Source organism: Phyllobates terribilis, unplaced genomic scaffold, assembly GCF_046119375.1.
Source record: "Phyllobates terribilis strain yellow unplaced genomic scaffold, ASM4611937v1 Scaffold_11__3_contigs__length_659146591, whole genome shotgun sequence".
Lineage (NCBI taxonomy): Eukaryota > Metazoa > Chordata > Amphibia > Anura > Dendrobatidae > Phyllobates > Phyllobates terribilis.
This window is the reverse complement of record NW_027362771.1, coordinates 249,947,091-249,959,972: the sequence shown is the minus strand read 5'-3', so window position 1 is coordinate 249,959,972 and position 12,882 is coordinate 249,947,091.

Sequence of the window (12,882 nt, the reverse complement as noted above, 5' to 3'; positions counted from 1 at the left end):
CACATCATTTATAAAATAAAAAAATAGAAAAAAATTACACTTCTCAATATTGAAATTGTTACACCAGTAAGGAAAAGTCATGGAATTATGGAAATCACAGGATGGATAGAAGCAAAATTTCAAAACATCTGTCACGGTACTGTTACAGGATTTCTCGGGAAAAGGGGCTCCTTCCCTATCCCGCACACTTGGGGGCACCCTAGTCTATCCTTGTCCCCCAGATTACCCTGGAAGGTGGAGACGCCGGGGTCACGTGCCTTGCTATGCTCCTGACTTACCCTTATCTGTTCCCTCCCCCACCAAGGAAGGTGTGAGGCTGAAGTGTATAGGATAACACTAACCAGACAGACAAGGGAAGACAGACTGCGATAAATGAAAACTGCAATCATGCAAAATACACTTACCAAACAACAAAGTGGAACACAAGGGAAGGTAATGTAGGTGAAACCAAATAGGAGAGGATGAGGATAAATACACAAACAAACACCACGCAGAAATCTCCAGAACAACTCTCCAAATGCCAACTCCAAACACCGGACAACTCCTCCAACTCCAAACCAGGCAGAATGAACTATCACTGGCAATTCCCAAATGCCAGTGGCAAGCATATATACCAGAGGGGAGTGTCCAAAACAGAACAGCTGAGGCAATTCCTGATGGAGAGCTCCAGGAGATCAAATGAACTGATTAACCCTAGCAATGATAGTGAAGCAGTTCTAACCAGTGCAGAAGATCGGGGAACCAGATGCCACAATCTTCTGTCCCCTCTCTGTCGCGGTATCCCCGTGTCAACATCTTGATTTACTCAGTGTCAAGTATGAGCGTCAAGCGAAGAAATCCCTTTACATACACACCTTGGCTGCTGTGAATGAGATGAGGAACTTTCTGCCACACTGAATGCATTTGGGCAAATCATCAACTTCTGCTGTTGGCTGATCCCTGTGCAATTGCCAACCAATGACGTTTCAGATGTGCTTGATGGGAGATAAGTCTGGAGATGTTGCAGGCCATGTTAGGACATTTAGGCCATGTAGGCTGCTCACAGTAGCAAGTGAAATATGTGGCCTGTGTTGTTGAAAAATGGCTCCTGGGATACTTTGGAGAAGTGATCTTACCACTGGATCCACGACCAAAATCATTGTAATGCCAATCAGTTAGTATACCTAAAATTAGGACTAAAGGCGTCCGGCTACCATACATTATGCCGCCCCACACCATAACCCGAGGAGTATATCCAGTGTGATTTTCCTTTGTGAAGGCCTCTTCATTGACCTCACACCACCACTCTTATAGGCTATGATGTGATAAGTCCTGCCTTTTTCTTCCAGAGATTGGCCTAAAGACCATGTGAGCAACATCATGAAGTGGCATTGCCTCTGAATGGTGGATTTAAAAAAAAAATCTAGAATACTAAGGGGAACAGCAGGAATAAAATAAAAGTAAACACTGCCCACTTTTGGCCTACTGAACAAGTCCTGATTAAAAAGTAGGTCATTTTCTGATGACACATCCCCTTTAACTGCCTTAATAAAATCTAGCAGCTTGTCTTTGCGCAGAAGATAATATTCATCCAGATCATTTGAATCAGAATCGCCTGAAACAATTTCCTGGCAAAAGATGAATCTGAAGATAGATATGCCAAAGGAGAAGGGGATTTCGAGAGAGATTTTTTTTTTAACTTGCTCTTCTTTTCTTTCTCTTCCAGCTCGTACACACAGGCACCATACTAATAGTAGTATTTCCATGTGTTCCCCAAGCTGAATGCTATGCTAATTTACAGCATCTTTCTGTGGCATTTATTCCTTGGGCAATCCCTATATCTGAAGAAGATCCCTGTGAGATCGAAATGTCATATGTTTGCTGTGGATTGCAATTAAATCACTTTTTTTATTTATCACTTGAGTCACAAGTCCTTATATATCATATTACAGATTGGGCCCCTACTTGAGCACCAACCAATCAGGAGTGCCGTGTTCTTTTTATACTGGCTTGATAATGCCATCAAAGTAAGAAAAATATGTACCTGAACCTCCAAAAGACCATGAGGAGAAGACCAGAAGATTAAATAGCTAACATCACCGGTGACCAGTACAAGGATGGAGTTCTCCACTACTTTGAAGACACCTGATTGGGATGAAAGATGCCAGGAGGAGAACAACAAGAAGAAAACCCAGCAGAGCCATCTAATAGCTGGTAATAAGTGTCATTATACCTGTACTACAAGTCATAGGCATGTGTAACACATTTTTTACTTACCAGTAAGTGGATTTCCCCGTGCTCATGAGAGCACCAGCTTCTATTGCTGTGTTGGTCAAATGGTAAATTCAAAGATGTGTGGTGGCCAGGTATTAAGGGGAGAGGAGGAGGCTGGACTTTTTTATTATTAACATTTAAGCACATGCATATGATAATTTTAGATTTACTCATAATTTAATTTCCTTGAAACAAGAGGGGTTTATAGGGAGAGAAAATAGGAAGCGCAGGCTTCTTAGTAGTTAGATTCCAAGGGTATATACTGAGTATAAATCCACTCACCTATTTGGTGCCTTGAGGTTCTGCATGTAAATCCAATCAGTGGATCACTCCATTCCTCTTTCCATTCAGTTTGCTGTAGAAATCTGGGAGCTGATGAGAGCACTGGACAGTGCTTTCATGGGTGATACCACTTTGTAAATATTTTTCCCAGCAATATGCGCTCCTGAAGGATGATGATGGAACTCGATATTTGCAATATTTGGATTTGAAGATAATTTTTATTTCAAACTAAAATACAACCGGTTTCGACTTCTTTGAGCCTTCCTCAGGTATAATATCATGCATATAAACAGATCTATCTAAACACATTTTATAGCATATCCTTGCTTGTCATTTTGGGTGGGGACTGAAAGATCTGTTTTTCAGACACACTCAGATACTCAGATATGCAGGATTTCGCACTCTGAGGAATCTAACAAAACCCATATACTAAATGACTTTTATTGCACAGTTTTTTTTCCCCTTCTCTCTTTTTTTATTTTATTTTTTTCATTTTTCCCCTTTCCCCTTTTTTCTTTAATTTCCTTCTCCCTATGACAGATGTATCATGGGTGATGAGGAAAGAGGTGTGTGATGGCCAGCTATTAAGGCGTGAAGGAGGCTGGATTTTTTTTTTTAACCAGTTCAGGAACAGTCCTTTTTTTCCCCATTCCTGAATAGGCAACAGTGATGTCGCTAGTGACAAAGATCTGGGGCTCCGGCCCCGATCTTCTTGCCCGGAGCCCCAGAAGTCCTGAGTTCGCCACATTGAACTATGTCGTCATCAACATGAAGCCGACGCAGTTTAATTCCGTGATAGAGCAGCAAGCCAAAAGCTCCCTTCTCTATCACTATCCATCTCCTAAGCTGCAGACTGCTATAGGCCTTTTGTTTATGAGACGTCAGCGTACTCAAGCAGGCATCACAATGACATCATTGCATTGCGCCCTCTCTGCAGGCCAGCTATAAAAGAGGAGACGGAGGCTGCGCTGCAGGGAATCAGGATTAGGTGAGAATAATCTTTACTGTTTTTTATAGAACGAGGAGGCTCTTGGGATAGTGTACTGGGCTGTGTTGAAGAAAGTGCGTGAAAATGTTCCATGTCAAAACAGAAAAGTTCATGAAGATGAATGCCTACTATCTGCTGTACATAGATCCTCATAAGTTATTCTTCAATAAAAATACATTTATCTATGCAACCACCCAAAATTGCAATAAAGTACTCAAAACAACTTATGTACCCCAAATTGATACCAAATAAAATTTACAGCTCACCACGCATAAAACAAGCTCTCACACAGACCACCATGCCCTAGGGCTTGATAGGGGTTCAGTCACACGGCCGTATAACATGGACAACGATAGCATCGCAATGCTCGGACTGGCAGGCAGCTCTCCTCACCCGAGCGTGACCGCATATATTTCTATGCAGCTGTCACACTTGGATCAGAAGAGCTGCCGGCCAGTCTGAGCACTGCGATGTGATCATCGTACCTGTTATATGGCCGCTTGACTGCACCCCTACTCAGATGTGTCTCAGAAAATGAAAAAAAATTGGTTTGTATCACCAACCACTAAAATATAAAAGACTATAAAACGATGGTGTTTGGGATCACCATAATTGTACTGACCTGTAGACTCACGCTGTTGGGTCATTTTTTATAGCACAATGAACACATAAAAAAGAAAACCCAAAACACAATGTTCCCAACCCCCACCCCCTTAGTTTTTCAGTATATTATGCGTTAAAGTGAAAGGTGTCATTCAAAACTACAACCTATCTTGCAAAAAGCAGTCCTCATATGGCTAAGGTATAGCCTTTTAAGAGGTTGTCCACAACTTTTACATTGATTGCCTATACTTAGGATAGGTCATCAATGTCTGATCGGCCGAGGTCCAACACCTGGCACCCCCCGCCGATCAGCTGTTATCGATGGCCGCAAGTACTCACTTGCTGAGCTGCTCCGTCTACTTGTAGTGGCTGCCGCAGGGTACTGCACATCCACCTCCTATTGATTGGGATAGGTGGCGGATGTGTAGTACTAAGCCTAGACCACTACAAGTAGACGGCCAGCTCCGCAAGTGAGTACTTCTGGCCACCGCCAATAACAGCTGAACGGCGGCGGTGTTGGACCCCGGCCGATCAGACATTGATGACCTATCCTAAGGATAAGCCATTAATGTAAAAGTAGTGGGCAACCTCTTTGAGGCTATGCTCCCACAATGAGCTTTAAATGCTGCATGTTTTCTGCACCCATTAAAGGAAACCTGTCAGCAGGATTTAGCCCTATAAACTAAAGGCATGGCCAAAATGGTGCTGTGATGCTGATTAATATGATACCTGATGTGAAGGGATCCGCTCAGTGGTTGTTTAATATTCGCCTTAAAGTTTTCAGAAAATTATCTCTTGTATGCTTCAGGGCAGGACGTGGAGGCAGGGTCTTCTTCTTGTTCTCCGCCCCCCCACCAGCCTCCTCTATTTCTTGTGCAGGTCACTGATTATTCAGTAACCTGCCTCCTTTTTAAAATTCAGCGCAGTCGCTATCATTGTGTGAGCGAGGCATGCGCAGTGGGAGCCGGCGTCCTGTGTGCAGGACCACAATAAAATGGCGTCGGAGGCAACGCATGTGCAGATTGAGATTTTGGCTCTGAACTGGGAGGAGAATGAGAAGAAGATCCTGCCCTCACGTCCCGCCCCGAAGTACAATGGCGCACACAAGACGTCATTTTCTGAAAACTTCACAAAGTGAGTATTCAGCAACCACTGAGCGCATCCCTTCACATCATGTATCATATTAAAGATCTTGTCCACTACTATACGGAATGCCCCGATTGATTCAAACGGTGGAAATAAGTTTTTTAGTAATTACCATCTGTTGTGATTCTTGCCTGTGAGTGGCGCTATGGCTGACCATTCACAGGCATCAATTGACCCCCGGCTGCAGCCGACTCTGACATCCGCTGATGTCACGTCAAGTTCTGGCTGTAGCCAGGCGTGACCCAGTGACGCGCTCCCCCCTGATTGATGGGCTGTGGGAGGGTTTTACCGCACATCACAGCCCAGCATCCACCGCGCTCTTTCCCTCTCCTCTGCATTCATTTGGAAAACCCCTCCCACAGCTCATCAATCAGGGGGGAGCGTGTCACGTGATGCCTGGTGAGCGGTCAGCAATAGCGCCGCTCACAGGCAGAATGACAGCACAAGGCAATTACAAAAAAACGTTTCCACCGTTTGAATTGATCAGGGCATTCTGTATAGTAGTGGACAATCTCTTTAATATGATACCTGATGTGAAGGGATGCGCTCAGTGGTTGCTGAATGGGAAGTTTTCAGAAAATCACGTCTTGTGTGCACCACTGTGCTTCGGAGCGGGACGTGGGGCCAGGATCTTCTCATTCTCCATCCAGTTCAGAGCCGAAATCTCAATCTGCACATGCGCCACCTCCATTTTATTGGAAGTCCTGCACACAGGGCACCAGCTCCCACTGTGCACCCCTCGCCCACACAATGATGGCGGCGGCGCTGGATTTTAAAAAGGAGGCAGGTCACTGAATAATCAGTAATCTGTACAAGAAATAGAGGAGGCTGGTGGGGGGGCGGAGAACAAGAAGCACACAAGACGTCATTGTCTGAAAACTTTATAAGGTGAATATTAACCCCTTTAAAGCCCAAGACGTATTAATATGTATCTGTGCCCTGGGACTTAAGAGCCTGACATGTATTAATACGTCTTATCTTTAATGCGGCACCGCAACGGTTGCGGTGATCGCATTCAATTTCCAGCGTCATCTTACCTCTGGGTAGATGGCGCCGTCATCCCGGGGGGTGTCGCCGCCCCCCACGCACCAGCAATCAGATTTGAACAGCCAATCACAGCATTTCTCACTGTTTCCGGCAATGTAACTGCCGGAAACAGTGATCTGCAGCCTGTTGGTAGGACACTCCAGCCCTGGACCCAAAGCGCTAAGATCGGTGCGATCGCGCGGTGACAGGGCGGTCATGGGGTGGCGACCGGCTTGTGACCTGCCTGTCACCGCCCCATGACCCCATGTAATGTGATCAAAGCCCCCAGACTGCTGTGATTGGAGCGATCGATGATGACATCGATCGCTCCAATCAGAGTACCTGAATACAGGTGACCGGGTGGTCACAGGGAGGTGTCACCTCCCTGTTACCTCCTGTGGTCCGTGCTCTGCCCCAGCCATGTCTGATTGGTGACATTGATCGCACCAATCAGATGGCTGGGGCAAAGCATGCACCACAGCCCGATCACCTGTATTCAGGTACTCTGATTGGAGCGATCAATGTCATCATCGATCGCTCCAATCAGATTACCTGACCGGGAGGTGATTGGGTGGTGACCTCCACCTGTCACCACCCTATCACCCCCTTGTGACCGCCCTGCAGACCCTCACACTTGGTGAGGATTTCTGCAGAGCGGTCACGTCTGATGTGTCTGTCGCTGGGCCTTGTAGTGCCACAGAATATTCTGTGACACCACAAGACCATCTTCTCACCTGCTCGTCGTTGCTGCTGCTCCTGGATCTTCTGCTCCGGCATCCTGGGTCTCCTGCTCCTGACCTGTTGTGGTTCCTGCTCCAGAGCTTGCTGCTGATCCTGCTGAAGAACAGAGAAGACTTTGGTAAGTCTGTTCTCCCCTCATCTAACCCAATCCCCCCTCTTTTTACCCCCCTTACCACCATTTTTTTTTTGTGCGTCCTGCAGCGGTCTCCAGCTCCGGTCCCCAGCGCCGGTCTTCAGGTCACCAGCCCTGGTCTCCTGCTCCGGGCTCCCGGTCACCAGCTCCGGGCTCCCGGTCTCCTGCGCCGGGCTCCCGGTCACCAGCGCCGGTCGCCTGCGCCGGGCTCCCGATCTCCTGCTCTAGGCTCTGTCTCCTGTCTGGGTCTTCTGTTCCGGTCCAGCTGCTGATCCTTTGGTAAGACCATCTCTGATCTCCCCTCATCCACCCCAATCCCCTTCTCCACACTCCCCCGTCTTTTTACCTCCTGCTCCGGGATCCTGGTCTCCTGCTCCGGGCTTCTGGCCTCCTGCTCCGGGCTCCTGCTCCGGTCTCCTGCTCCGGGCTCCCGATCTCCTGCTCTGGGCTCCTGCTCCAGTCCTGCTGCTGAAAGAAGAACAGAGAAGACTTTGGTAAGTCCATCTCTGATCTCCCCTCATCCCACTCCCCACACATCCGTGCGCACATCCAGCAGCCGCCGAGTGTTGATCGGTGACATGGTTCACCAATCCACACTTGTGCTCGCTGTTTGCACCACATACAGTATTTCCTTTTTCCACACACGCTAAATAAAGTACTGACACACACACACTCTAAATAAAGTACTGACACACACGCACCACATACATAACAAAAAATGTCCCGCTCATCCCAAACTCGCTATTAAGCGGAGGAGTCATACGCTTTTCTTGCCTCCAACACTGACAGCGAGGGCGAGGATCCCACATTTCTTTATTTTTCCAACTCCTCGTCGTCTTCCTCCTCCTCTTCTTCCTCCTCTTCCTCCTCAGGTGCTGCTGGACCGCCCCGCAGTCGTCGCAGGAGAGAAGATGATCCAGCGCTCCCCACTACTGATCCCATATGGACCTTGCCCCCCGAAAATTATGAGCCATTGATTCCTGATTTTGTGGCGGAATCAGGAAGCAAGTATAACACCACCGGCCTCACAGAACTAGACTTTTTCAAAGTCTTTTTCTCTGAGGATTTTGTAAACCTCATGGTGGGCCAAACTAATTTATATGCTCATCAATTTTTGGAACAAAACCCCCTCTTCATCATTTTCTAACTGGTCTCCTGTAGACGCAGTAGAAATGATGACGTTTTGGGGCCTGGTCCTTCTTATGGGGATCCTGAAGAAGCCAGAAGTTCGGCAATACTGGAGTGTTGACGTTTTGTATAACACTCCAGTGTTCCGAATGGTCATGATCCGGAAACGTTTTCAGGCCATCCCCAAGTTCTTGCATTACCAAGATAATGCAAGGTGTCCGTCACGCAATGACCCAAACTTTGATCGTCTTTTCAAAGTTCGGCCGGTCATCGAACACTTCAACAAGTTTGCTGAAGTGTACGTGCCCCAAAGGGACATCTGTGTGGATGAGTCCTTAATCTCTTTTAAGGGGCGGCTTGGATTCCGGAAATAGCTGCCCAGTAAGAGGGCCAGGTATGGAATCAAGCTGTATAAACTGTGTGAGAGTACCTCAGGGTACACTCACAAGTTTGGAGTTTACAAAGGGAAGGACTCCCGGATTGAACCCCGTGAATGCCCCCCTGTTCTGGGAGTGAGTGGGAAAATTGTGTGGGACTTGGTGCACCCACTGCTGGATAAAGGTTATCACCTGTACGTGGATAACTTTTATACAAGTATCCCACTCTTCAAGTCCCTCTCTGTGCGACGTACCGCAGCCTGCGGTACGGTCCGCAAAAATCAGAGAAGCCTCCCAAAGACGCTAATTGGGCAGCGGCTCAGACGGGGTGAGAGCAGAGCCCAATGTAGCGACCACCTGCTGGTGGTCAAGTACAAGAACAAGAGGGATGTCCTTTTCTTGACCACCATACATGATGATGGCAGCACCCTCAGCACTGTACGAGGTTCCACTACACAGGTAGCCAAACCAGACTGTGTAGTGGGATACAACAAGTACATGGGGGGAGTTGATCTCTCCGATCAAGTCCTCCAGCCGTACAGTGCTTTGAGAAAAGCCAAGGTATGGTATAAGGAGCTGGCCGTGAACATTGTACAGATGGCAATGCACAACGTTTTCCTTCTGTCACAATGTGCAGGCCAGACTTCTACGTTGTATCTTCACTTCCAGGAGACAGTTATCAAGGTCCTGATATTTGGCAGCGGTGATGGAGCAGGCCCCAGTACTTCCATAACTGAAGGACCTCGAATTGTACCAGGCCAGCATTTCCCGGGGCAGATCCCTCACAGTGGAAAAAAAGGAAAGTCACAAAAGAGGTGCCGAGTGTGTTATAAAAGGGGAATACGCAAGGACACCATTTATCAATGTGACACCTGCCCCGACAAACCTGGCCTGTGCTTGAAAGACTGCTTCAAAAGGTACCATACTTCCATGGACTATTAAATTAATTTCTGACGTATGACAACCTGACGAACACTACACAGCTGACGTAGTGTTCGTCAGGTTGTCATACGTCAGTTGTGTAGTGTTCGTCAAGTTGTCCCACACAACTGACGTATGACACTACATTATATAATTCAATAATCAGCTATCACTTCCAAAAAGGGGGCACTTGTTGGGCATTTCCACTGTTTAGGCACATCAGGGGCTCTGAGAACGTTACATGACACCTGCAGACAGTTCCATCAAAGTCTGCATTCAAAAACGTCACTCCTTCCCTTCCAAGCCCTGACATGCACCCAAACAGTAGTTTTCTCTAACACATGGGGTATCAGCGTACTCAGGAGAAATTGCACAACAACTTATGGGGTGCAATTTCTCCTGGTACCCTTGTGAAAATATTTTTTTTTGCATTTTTGTGGAAAAAATGCTGTTGTTTTTTTATTTTCACAAGTCAACATTATAATTTTCTGTGAAGCACCTGCGGGTTCAATGGGCTCACCACACATCTAGATAAATTCATTGGGGGTCTAGTTTCCAAAAAGGGGGCACTTATTGGGCATTTCCACTGTTTATGCACATCAGGGGCTCTGAGAACGTGACATGACGCCCGCAGACCGTTCCATCAAAGTCTGCATTCAAAAGCGTCACTCCTTCCCTTCCGAGCCCTGACATGCGCCCAAACAGTAGTTTTCTCCAACACATGGGTATCTGCGTACGCAGGAGAAATTGCACAACAACTTTTTGTGTCCAATTTCTCCTAGTACCCTCGTGAAAATAAAAATATTGCGGTTAAAAGATCGTTTTTGTGTAAAAAAAAAAAGATGATTTTTTTTTTCACGGCTCTACGTCATAAACCTTTGCAAAACACTTGGGGGTTCAAAGTGCTCACCACACATCTAAATAAGTTCCCTGAGGGGTCTAGTTTCCAAAATGGAGTCACTTGCGGGGGGGTTTCCACTGTTTAGGCACATCAGGGGCTCTCCAAACGCAACATGGGGTCTGCTGTCAATTCCAGCGAGTTTTGCATTGAAAACGTCAAATGGCGCTCCTTCCCTTCTGAGCCCTGCTGTGCGCCCAAACAATGGCTTTCCCCCACATATGAGATATCTGCGTACTCAGAAGAAATTGCTCAACAACTTTTGGGGTACAATTTCTATTGGTACCCTTGTGAAAATAAAAAATTGGGGTCTAAAATAACATTTAGTGAAAAAAATTAAATGTTAATTTTTTCCTTTCACGTTGAATTAATTGGTGTGAAGCACGTGAAGGGTTAATAAACTTCTTGAATGTGGTTTTGTGCACCTTGAGGGGTGCAGTTTTTAGAATGGTGTCACTTTTGGGCATTTTCTGTCATAAAGACTACTCAAAGTGACTTCAAATGTGATGTGGTCCCTAAAAAAAATGGTTTTGTAAATTTTGTTGGAAAAATGAGAAAGCGCTGGTCAACTTTTAACCCTTATAGCTCCCTAATAAAAAAAAATTTTGGTTACAAAATTGTGCTGATGTAAAGTAGACATGTGGGAAAGGTTGTTTATTAACTATTTTGTGTGACATATCTCTCTGATTTAAGGGCATAAAAATTCAAATTTTGAAAAATGCAAAATTTTCTAAATTTTTGCCAAATTTCCATTTTTTTCACAAATAAACGCAAGTGATATCGAAGAAATTTTACCACAATCATGAAGTACAATATGTCACGAAAAAACACTCTCAGAATCAGGGGGATCCGTTGAAGCGTTCCAGAGTAATTACCTCATAAAGTGACAGTGGTCAGAATCGTAAAAATTGGCCTGGTCATTAACGTGCAAACCACCTTGGGTTCTAAAGGGGTTAAACAACCCCTGAGCGGATCCTTTACATCAGGTATCATATTAATCAGCATCACAGTGCCATTTTGGCCATGCCTTTAGTTTATAGGGCTAAATCCTGCTGACAGGTTTCCTTTAAGTAAAATAAGTTACTTGCATTTATTCAAAAACACATTGTGTAAAAAAAAAATCACCAAAATCTCATGATAACGCAGCCTAAAAGGAAAAAACAAATGAAAGTATACAAAAAAACATTTGTCTTGCAGCAGGAAGGGGATTACAGCGGCTCTCCAATAAAAACAAATTATCACCCATAAACAGCCTAGATGTAAGGCCACATTCACACATTGTGTATTTGGTCGGTTTTTTTACCTCAGTACTTGAAGCCAAAAGCAGGAGTGGGTGATAAATACAGAAGTGGGGATGTGTTTCTATTATACTTTTCATCTGATTCCACTTCTGATTTTGGTTTACAAATACTGGTAAAATACTGACCAAATACTGATAGTGTGAACATGGCCTTAAGCCGGTTTCACACGTCCTGACATTTCCTGTACTGGAGATATCAGTGTGCACCATACGTGTGCCGCATACTCCCCGACGTGAGCAGTCAGGAGGATTACAGCAGGGGACATCTTCAGACAGGTGAGTATAAGGATTTTTTATTTTCTTCTTATTTTTCCACCAGGACACAGCGAGAGCAGAATACTACTCTCATCATTGTCCCCTGCTGGTGCTGATCGCAGTGCTGGCAGGGGACAATGATGAGGGCAGCGTTCAGCACCCGGTGCTTGGGAACAGCAACTGTACCACTGATTCCCAGTCACCGGTACGTGTGATCCTGATGCGGCACATGGTTGCCACACAGGTGCACACGGACATCTCCGGTACTGTTTTTTCCGATACCAGAAATATCAGGAAGTGCGAAACCAGCCTTAGATGGACGCAGTGCACCTGCTCCGCTTATTGTTTACAGGGCAGCTGGAAGAAGCCAAGCGCAGCGCTCATCAGCCCCATAGCCAATGCATGGAGCAGCACAGGGCAAGCACGCACACTGACACTGCATTGTAATGGGGAGAAGAGGTCCTGTTCTGCTCATCAGCCTGCCTCCCAGGTGGTAGCCCCCACCGATCAATAAGCAATAACCTGGCGTATTCTCCACAGACAGCCCATTTATACAGTCACAAAGCCCATAATGTGAGCAGGACTCGGGAATTCGCCTGTAATGGAGCACGGCACAGTATACTGATAATGTATTCAGCCTCTGGGAACGCTGCCATAGTAATGACTGAGGCCATTAGAGGGACGAGCTCTCATACACTCCCACAGCCCAGTGACGCCACAGACCGCAGTGCGCTGCTCCACTCCTGGCAGTATAGGAACTCAGACTACAGATCGCTCTTTAGTGTTAAACTACACTTCCCAGCAGCCATTGCAGCACGTACACCCCGTGAT